Source organism: Scylla paramamosain, chromosome 1 (assembly GCF_035594125.1).
Source record: "Scylla paramamosain isolate STU-SP2022 chromosome 1, ASM3559412v1, whole genome shotgun sequence".
Lineage (NCBI taxonomy): Eukaryota > Metazoa > Arthropoda > Malacostraca > Decapoda > Portunidae > Scylla > Scylla paramamosain.
In genome coordinates, this window is record NC_087151.1 from 6,073,082 (window position 1) to 6,083,672 (window position 10,591).

The following is a 10,591-nucleotide window of genomic DNA, read 5'->3' on the forward strand; positions in this document are numbered from 1 at the left end:
AAAACTATAACCACAGCAAGTATTTTTTTTTTTTTTTTTTTTTTGCCCGTATAAGGCAGTCCTCCAGTCAACATCCCCTTCCCCCCGCCTCGGTGTCTGCAGATGTATTTGTTTAGCCTCCTTCTCTAGGTTGTGCTGGGTGGTTTCCCAGAGTCTGGCTGGACGGCTAGAATTCCACTCGTCCTTGTGCACCTTCTGGTAATCTAACGCACTCCACGTCTCTAAAGACATTCAGTCGCAGCGTATTTTTTATTTATTTATTTTATTTATTTATTTATTTATATTTTTTTTATGGAGGATTTACATTCATGTTAGTGGACTGCGTACATTAAAATATTATAAGAAGTATCCTTCATTGGACAGAAAGAATCACGCATATTTAATATGGGATGGGAGCCGATGGGGCCATGGCCTCAAGCAAGGATGACAGACAGTAATAGTCTATCCTTGGCGCCACCAAAACCCGAAATCATGCGCCCTCATATTGTCACGTGGCTTTATTTTTCATCACGATTAATATATATATTTTTAGTATGGATTTTCTTTTCTCCTCCATAAAGTAAAAGGAAATAATTTCTATGATAATCTTGTAACTTGTATTAACGATAGTCAAACACTCCGATTGTGCTTTACGTAAGCTTAGCCCGTAATGTGATCCCTGCACCGCACACGCTACATACGCTTTACTCCTGACAACTTTTGTTTATGATTTATTTATTTGTCAATTATTTAATTTGTTTATTTATTTATGCATATTATCATTGATTTGATTTACTCACCGTCAAAGAGACTGAAGTTCATGTTTCCTCTTTGCGCACTAGATCATCAAAGAAAACATTAAAGCAAATATATTCACAAAATAACACACACACACACACACACACACACACACACACACACACACACACACACACACACTGTAAAAAAAAAAAACTGCCATAGTTAACCACATAACACTTGCACAAAGGCATATAGAGCAGCAAGACCTCATTATATCACACGGTATGCACTCATAGCATCCTCTATCCTCCACCCGTCCCCTCCCGCTTACACTAACATACGCACTTTGGACGTTCAAGAAGACACGTAAATAGAATCGATCCTTATAAAATAAAATAAAATAATAAATAAAATAATATCTCAGCAGTGGATCATCGTATGTAAGGAAATAGGTCTTATTTGCGGTATGTAGTCTCCTAAGTGTAAAAAAAAAAATTTAATGCATATGAAGAAAGGCAGAGAGAGAGAGAGAGAGAGAGAGAGAGGGAAAACGTAGTTTTCTTCTCCGATACCAAGCATCCTGCACTAATTCGACTGGTGGCACTTAATAAATTACAGCTGCGGGACTTCACTCTGTAGGCCGCTCTCCTAAAAACAACCTATAAATGTATTCCCTGTAAATTAAACGGAAAATACTGCAATGTTTCTTGCACAACTCGTAAGGGAAATTACATGGTAGGATGTCCAGAAGGGAGAAAATATACTCTAACGTTTTTATACATATTAATTACCAAGGACTGTAACAGAAATTATGTTTAGAAAATGAAGATTATCCATTTATATGTCAGACTGTGTCCAAAATCTGATTAATGAGCGAGGGCGAGAAGAAGGATGAGGAAAAGAAGTAGAGTAGAAGTAGTAGTAGTAGTAGTAGTAGTAGTAGCAGTAGTAGTAGTAGTAGTAGTAAGAGGAGGAGGAAGAGGAGGAGAAGGAATAGAAGTAGGAGGAGCAGGAAGAGAAGAGCTCAGAAGCCAAACGTCCAAGGTTACACTAAGTCATGTGAAAGTGTAATGTGGGACAACAAGAACCTAGTTTCACACACACACACACACACACACACACACACACACACACACACACACACACACACACACACACACACACACACACACACACACACACACAATAGGGAGAAAATTGCATTTATAGGATAGGTCACTGAAAAAAAGAATGAGAATGTTCAGAGAATTATCTATATGCATCCTGAAGACAATTATGGCGCTAACAATTAATGGTGGATTCTGCCAGAGAGAGAGAGAGAGAGAGAGAGAGAGAGAGAGAGAGAGAGAGAGAGAGAGAGAGAGAGAGAGAGAGAGACTCTATTCACTGTAAAAAAAAAGCAAAAAAAAAAAATCAGTAAAACAGCATAACTAAACAACATAAAAAGAGGAAAAGAAAAAAAAGTCGTGCAGCTTTAGGTACGTAATTAATTAATCAAATAAGTAATCAATTAACTAACTAATTACTAAAAAATCAAAGTTAGTATATATATATATATATATATATATATATATATATATATATATATATATATATATATATATATATATATATATATATATATATATATATATATATATATATATATATATATATATATATATATATATATATATATATATATATATATATATATATATATATATATATATATATATATATATATATATATATATATATATATATATATATATATAACACAGAAATGAGACAAACGTAACACTTGACAATATGGTATAAGGAAAATATTTTTGCAAAAATAAACAGAAAATCAGATGTTTTCCTGAAGTGACTAACAACAGCTGATGAAGAACTGATACCTTGCTAATCCTCTATCAGTATTTCTGCAGTGACAACGACTTGCATTAATGTTGCAACTTGATTTATATAATTGCCAAGATTTGATTATGATATTTATGATGATATAGACTCATCGGTATTCATAACTCAATCGTATGAAGTTGTGTATACCGTCTGTGTTTTGACAACTCTCTCTCTCTCTCTCTCTCTCTCTCTCTCTCTCTCTCTCTCTCTCTCTCTCTCTCTCTTGTATAGTTTGTCCCAAATACCTAGGTTCAGTTAAAATTTAGAATATAAGAAAATAAGCGGAGCTGCAAGAAGCCATTAGGCCTACACGAGACTCCTTACATAAACCATACCTGTATTCACTTGTTATTCCCATCTCTGTTATTGGAGTTTAACACGGATAGTGACCTGCATCAACTTCCTCTTGGCACTGTAGCATCCAGTTCCACTACATGGAAAGAAGTGACATATATACCCAAAGGAGCCTTGAGTGAAAACGTATAAGTTACCCTTTGGATATGCTGACATGGTCACGCCTAGGCGTGGTAGGGGAGGGCGGTAGGGAAAAGAGACGCTCACATTGCGTCCTCTCTCTGGCCTGTAGCCATGTATATGTTTTGTACTCAATACTCATTAATTTAAAGGGATGGGGAGGAGGGGAGCGTTAGGTGACGTTTGAAAGGAAAGAATATGTCTGTCGTAACCCTCCTCCTTACCTTTAAGGGAAGGCAGAGGCTACGCAGGAACTGCACTAATTATTTACATACCAAACACTGCAAGATTTAAATCCAGGTAACCGAGAGTTAAGGCCGGGGTTCTCACAGTGGGGTAAGCCACAAACGCAGTTCAGAAACGTTAACTCTACTTATTAACCAGTAATCACCACATTCCAACGATACACGCAGGCAATGAAAGACCAGAATTCCACCACATATTAAAACATCGAGTGACCTTTCAATAAATTTTGACGTCACTATTCACTTTACTTTAGCAGGATTTTATCGACCAACTCAGGTCATTCAGTAACTTATAACACCTTAACATGTAAGGACACACATAACATAATCTCATAAAAAAATAAACAAATATAACATTAAAATATTAGCACTACATGCGAAGTGCCACAAAAGATATTAAAATCACTCATCAAGATTCAGCATTATATCAACACATAGAAAATAACAAAATATATGGGGACCACAGTATACCGAAACAACATATTAAATCGAGACACACAAGGCACTACGGAAAAATCTTCTAAGTATTGCTTACGACCAAGACGAGGCAGAGAACGACTGGGAGCTTCATGGTACTGTCGAGTAAGAGCACCTTTCGGGAACTTGTAACACTCCACTCTTGGAGTCTAGTTAGGTCTGAGAGAATCGTTCGCTACTTCGCCTTATATTCCATTTTGACGACGGCAACGTCGACCCATGTACATTGCTATCTACTACTACATAAGGAGTTATCCTTAAGTTTCAAAATCTAACTAGTTAGTACACTCATCTCTTCCTTCACTCCACACGATCACCAGGATACTTATACTTTACTGTAGGTGCGTAAGAAACATGTCTCGTAGGAAGTCTATGGTTAACCACATTTACACGCGAACATATATGGTTTTTCTCTTTCCTTCTAGCCGTGCATTACTGAAGTTAACATTGGGTCACTGTTTTGTGTTTTGTGAGGTCAGCGACTGTAAGGTAACTTGATCACAAGACTGATTGCGAATAGGCTAAGTCCATTAACTACACGGCCTTAGTCACCTTTACTCGGCGCACGGGTACCTCGGCATCAGGGCAGGCACTGTCCTGTTCGTGTGACCAGGGGTGCCGTAAGCCTCACGAGGGGTCACGGCGGTGACCAGTGACCTCTGGGGCAATGCTTTAGGTCTGGGTGCCTTGGCGACAACACAGCCTTGGCTTGGCTACGACATGTCAAATAAGATTCCTCGAATAATGACGTCATATCCTTTTCAAACAAAGTCTTCACCTCACTACTGTAGCTATATGTGACTGTTCAAAATGTCACAAAGTCTGTTTCCTGTTTCTACCTTAAAGTTCTTTCTTCCGGAGCGCTAGACCATTTACATTTATTTTTTTTTTATTATTATTTTTTACGTGAGAAGGGCCCTGGCCAGGGATATCAAGAAAAAAAAAAAAACACACACACACTAAAAGTGAGACTTCGAAGGAGACTGAAAACAGGTCCAAAATTGTATAGAGTTACATGGAGTTACATAGAAAAACAGGCCACAACAGACCTTGCGGTCCTCACGAGGTGACCTGACCTAAGACTACTAAGGTGATAGTAGAAGAAAAGGACAGAAAAGCAGAAGGCTCTCTTCCCTAGAGGATTGTTTTGAAGTCTCCCTCTTGAAAGAGTTTAAGTTATAAGCAGGAGGAAATACAAAAGCAGGCAGGGAGTTCCAGAGTTTATCAGCAAAAGTTACCATGGAAATAGCGATAGAAGATAGAAAGAGATGCAGCATACAGCGAAGAGAGAGAGAGAAAGAGAGAGAGAGAGAGAGAGAGAGAGAGAGAGAGAGAGAGAGAGAGAGAGAGAGAGAGAGAGAGAGAGAGAGAGAGAGAGGGAGGAGGAGGGGGGAGGGTTGAAGACAATCAGAGGAGAGTTAAAGAGACGAATAGCTTTTGATTCCATCTTGTGTAAGAGAACCGTATGAGTGAAAATCCCCAAATATGTTTGAAGCGTAGTCCGTTCAAAGGCGGATAAGGCCCCTGTACAGAGTTAACAGCTGAGGCGAGGGGAGGGGGAAAAATATAGCCGAGATGAATCGGAACACCTGACTTTTAGTGAGAGATGAGATGTGTAGATTAAGGATTAGATTTTCAGTAAAGGACAGACCGAGAATGCTCAGTGTAAAAGAGGGGGACAGGTGAGTGTCATTAAAAAGAGGGGATCTGGAAGGTTGTCGAGTGGGCAGATGAAGAAATCAGTTTTTTTTTTGAGGCACTAAGTATTACTACGTTTTCTCTGCCTCAGTTAAGGACGGGTAGGACAATAACTTTGACTAAGAGCCCTGACGAACACCGCTGTTAGGTTTAGGAGAGGACCAGGGATCATCTACCACAATAGCAATAGAACAGTTAGAGAGACTTGAAATGAAATTACAGAAAGAACAGAAGCTACTGGAGAGTAGTTTGGAAATTAAAGGTTTGTGCCAGACTCAATCAAACGCTTTTCGTATGTCTAAAGCAACAGCGAAAAGTTCGCCATAGTACTTAAACAAAGATGACCAAAATTCAAAGGGAAAAACCAGATGATTACCAACAGAACGGCCACGACGCATATACTTGTGATTAGATATAAGGTTGTGAAGTGATAGATGTCTATGAATCTTGCTTTTAAGGATAAATAAAATAAAAAAACAAAATGAGAAGTTTAGAAAGACGAGAACTCGGTAATTTGAAGGTTTATAGCGGTCACCCTTCTTACGAAAGTAGGCAAACCTCCAGCAGGAAGGAAAACAATGTACTGACAAAACCATGTACACAAATCTATCTCTCCAGCCTTCTTGTGTTCACTGATCAGCAAGTCAAGGTCCAGCCATCCACACCCTAGTCAGCCGCATAAACCTGATTGTCTAAGATCCTTCTGATTATCATGAGATTTATTAATACGTTACGATTATCCCGCAAGTTAAGAATATGCAGCAAAATAAAATGAACAGTTATGAATATGCACTCATCCTCAAAAATTGTTAAAATAATCATCCTAAGCATATCCATAAACCTTGCGAGGGAAGGCCAACGTGTAGCTTAAAAAAATATCGTTAGGAAGGGTTTTAGCACAGTAGAAATCGCAAAATAGTCAAAAGGTAGAGGAGAGAGAAAAACAAACCCTAATTAATTATCCTGTGTTGGATTTTTAGCACAGGTTTGAACATTTGAGCATTTGAGTTCAATTTTAGAGATGTATGGTACCAGCAGGTTGGATAGAGGAGGGAAAGATGAAGAAGAGTTATTGGAGATATTTTTTGGCTAGGTGCCATAAGTCAACAGGGTGAGTTAGATCTGAAATGGTTTTGATGTTTTCAATCGATAAGAGAGAGTTTTGGTTCGTAGAAGAACAGTTTTGGCATGATTCCAGGCAGCGCAGCCTGAGTTAAACAAATGTTCGGAACGTGAAGAGTGAGGAATGTACACCTCCATGCCATACACAGTCATCTTCGTTATTCGTTCAACACAAAGAGATGGGGCCTTGACATGGAAGCAGCGGCCATTCTGTGGAGATTCAAATAATACTTTATCAGGTCTCCCCCAAACTACGGAGGCAAAATGCTAGAGGCGTGTCTTCTCTAGAGGATCCTGAGGAATTGGAGCCTATAGGCCAATGTACTGATGTAAGAGGAGCCCAACGGGCAGGCGAATGACAGAATGTGTAGAAGGATTAGTTATTGGGAAAAACAAGAATGTTTGGTGTATCTCCAAGACGTCCAGGGAAACGATAGGGCGCTGCACGTTCCACGTCGTGGAGGATAAAGTTAAAAGCTTGTTCACCAGCTTAGTCAATAAAAGGGAAGTGAAAGTTGGGGGTGAAAATTGAAGTCTCCGAGAATGAGGATCTTCGGTCAGGATGTGATCCACTTTGGAAGTTAAACAGTCAAAGAATTTTTCAGTCAAAAGAGTTAGGGGAGAGGTATAGAACACAGATAAATTTAATCTAAGAGTGACTGAAGTCTATGTTAGATGGCAGAAAATTCAGTAGACTTGAGAGTGCACATGTGGGCATGAAGGCAAAATAAGTCGTTGTTCATGTAGACACAACATCCACTAAAAGACTGTAAGTGAAGATGGAGAATGTAGGAGGGAACAGAGAAGGGGTTGCTGTTAGTGCCCTCAGACTCCTGTGTCTCGTTGAGGAAAAGAGGATGAGGTTTATTGGAGTGAAGTGGAATACCATAGATTGAAAACTGGGTCTAAGGCCGCGGATGTTGCAGAAGTTAATGGAAAGACGGTGAAAGGGAGTGTCAAGGTACAAAGGGTCGATACCAGAAGAACGGTTCGACCTGGATAAATTTCTGGTCCTATCCCTAGACTCCGAGACTTTTTTTTATTTTATTTTTATTTATTTTATTTTATTTCATTTATTTATTTTCTTACTGGTAGTCATCTTTTATTTTTAAGTCTAAATGAAGGGTGTAAATATATCAGATGCATGTTGTTTAGTGTTAGAAAGAAGATAGCTGTCTTTAGATGGCATGCTGTGACTACCTTTTTATGTTGCGAGATACAAAGGGAGACATTCAAGGTCACAGCTGGATCAAAGGCAAGGATTCTTCATAATCTTATAAATTCTTTGGTAGGAAGCAAGTTCACAGCATCAACGCATACCAGTAATTAACACATAATCTGGCTAGGAGTAATTATTTTATACTATATTAGTTTTCAAATAATGCGCGTTACTGAGCTGCATGACATGAATGTGTGTTGATTCTTCATTTATCAGAAGTCCCTCGTTAAAAAAAAGAAAAAAAAGTTCTTATACAGCATTTCCTGTTCTACGACTCATCCGCAAAAAAAAAAAAGAAAAAAAAGAAAGAAAAGAAAAAAAAAAACGCTTTAGCAAGTCTACATCTTACACCACAACACAACCACCGGACTTCCTCTAAACAGACCACACGGTTATTTCCCATGACATCATATCCAGTAATAGTATTTTACACGCACAATCAAGTGTGTGTGTGTGTGTGTGTGTGAAGTAAGGACATGGTGCTACATGATACTGAAGAACGATGATGACAAGTTGACAACATCCCACTCCTTATCACACATCCATAATAAAATTGCGCTCCCCCCAGGATAGCCAAGGTCATTAAATTCCCAACCCAAGTTAGCAGCTCTATGTGTATATCTTCCACGTACCGTCCTCTCTCTCACAACAATTGCAGTACTTGTTCCTGAAGTAAGGTTCATACAGCCATCCTGTATCCCACTCATCGACAAAGGATGTATGTACCTGCCCCATACCAACCGCCAGCATACCACAGCTGACATCAATACCCAGTTAAAAGTTGCTAAGTTACTTTTACTCCCTCCACTTCCTGTCCTTGGAATTAACTTTTTCTCCTCGCGAAAGATTATAACAACCTTTAAGTAATAAGAGATGAAAAAAAAAAAAAAAAACTTCCCAATGGTCCAACATAATGCAGTTTCCCCGTCTAGAGTCCCATCCCCTTCATGACACTGCTGTGGCTCACGGGTCCCGTATCTCTCCACCACTCGCCCAGCAGGCCCGTATCCTGCAATGCTTTATTCTCTCGTCTAGACAATTTTCAAAGATCAGAGAGATGATAATTCGAATTCTCATGTATTTTCTCTAACTGATGGTGGAGAATACATGTTATTGTTAAACCACCAGGATCGTGATAACACAATAGAAAATCTAAATAACTTCCACTAGACAGACTTGGATAGGCAGACTTAGATAAGACGAACAGACGGACAGGAAAATGGCAAGGGTAGTTCAATTTGTATAAAAAATCCAAATTAAGTATTTAGCGTGGGTTGAGGAAATTCACATAATAGATACGCAATAAAAAAATGCTCTGATAATATTAGAGGACAGAAAAGATAAAATAAAATCAATAATATAATATAAAATAAAACAAATAAATAAACAGATAAAGTAAAGTAAAATAAAACAAGAGAAATAGATAAATAAGTAAATAAATAAGAATCACAGATACCTCAAATCTCCATCAGAGAAAACAATGTATAGACTGCAGTGCTTCTCAAACTGTGTGCCAAGGCACCCTACCCTGCTGGGGTGCCACTGACAGTTCCGAAGGGTGCCACATGATTATCATGAGTTTTATCTTGGCTAGATCATTTTAGCGTACATTTGTAAAATAGCGTGTGCAGAAGTCTGTTTATAACTAATTATCACTGTGATACTCATTCTTATATTTTCATCAGCTGATGTGTTGAATTTATTTTCAGTGTTGCTAGTTTAGCAGTTTTCCCTCTAGATCCTCTAAGCTAGTCTACTAGTTGGTATGAATTCTGTGTTTGTGTATTTGGACATGTAATACAGGTACCTATGTTGATTTTGACCTGAGTATGGATATTTTTCTTGTTCATTAATTAAAGTAATTCAAAACTTAATTGATATGAGGTGGAGTGCCACATAAAGGGTTACATAAATTGGAAGTACCATTAAAAAAAAAAAAAAGTCTGTAAACCAATGGTATAGAGGTAAGAAATAAGACTGCATTACCATTTATCTTTATGAACACATACGGGGCACATGCTATTAGACGTAGAGTTAAATGTATTATAATTTGATATGAGTAACGTACAGAACGTTGATTCGAGAAAAGTTTTGAGGAATAGCCATGTTTCAACAGAATCTATTTTAATAGTGAGAAACCATACGTGAGACAGCCACTTTTTTTTTTTTTTTTTTTTTTTTTTTGCGTGTCATCCATTCACTACATCCAATAAAAGTGATGAAATGTAAATCACACAAAACTGGAAGAGCTGTATTATCATTATGATTGAATTTCCTAGGGATCGACCACGTTGTTCTGCTCTTGATAGCGTACACTCGGGCAGGGCTGCTTGCTCACCTGAACATAACTTTGCTCCGCTCATAATTAAAGCCATATATGGCACTGGTCAGACCTCATTCTGGCTATGCTGTTGGTCTCCATATTAGAGAAGGTATATACAATAGGTCTGTTAGTCAGTACAGAGGAGAATGACTTAAGGATACAAAAGAATGCCAAATATTCCTTCCGTGAGATTAAAACGACAAAGTTTAAAATAAATTTTAAACAAAACGGTCATTGATTTCCCGTTTCGATATCTATTACTCATTATCACATTGTCTGTCTCTCTCTCTCTCCAAATACCCATGTTGGTATTTTCTTATACAGGATGCATCAATATTTTCGCGTTATTCTCCAAGCAATAATTCAATTATCTTTCTCTCCGGTTTTTATACCACACTTTGAGATGTCAACTACATACTTTGGAAGACG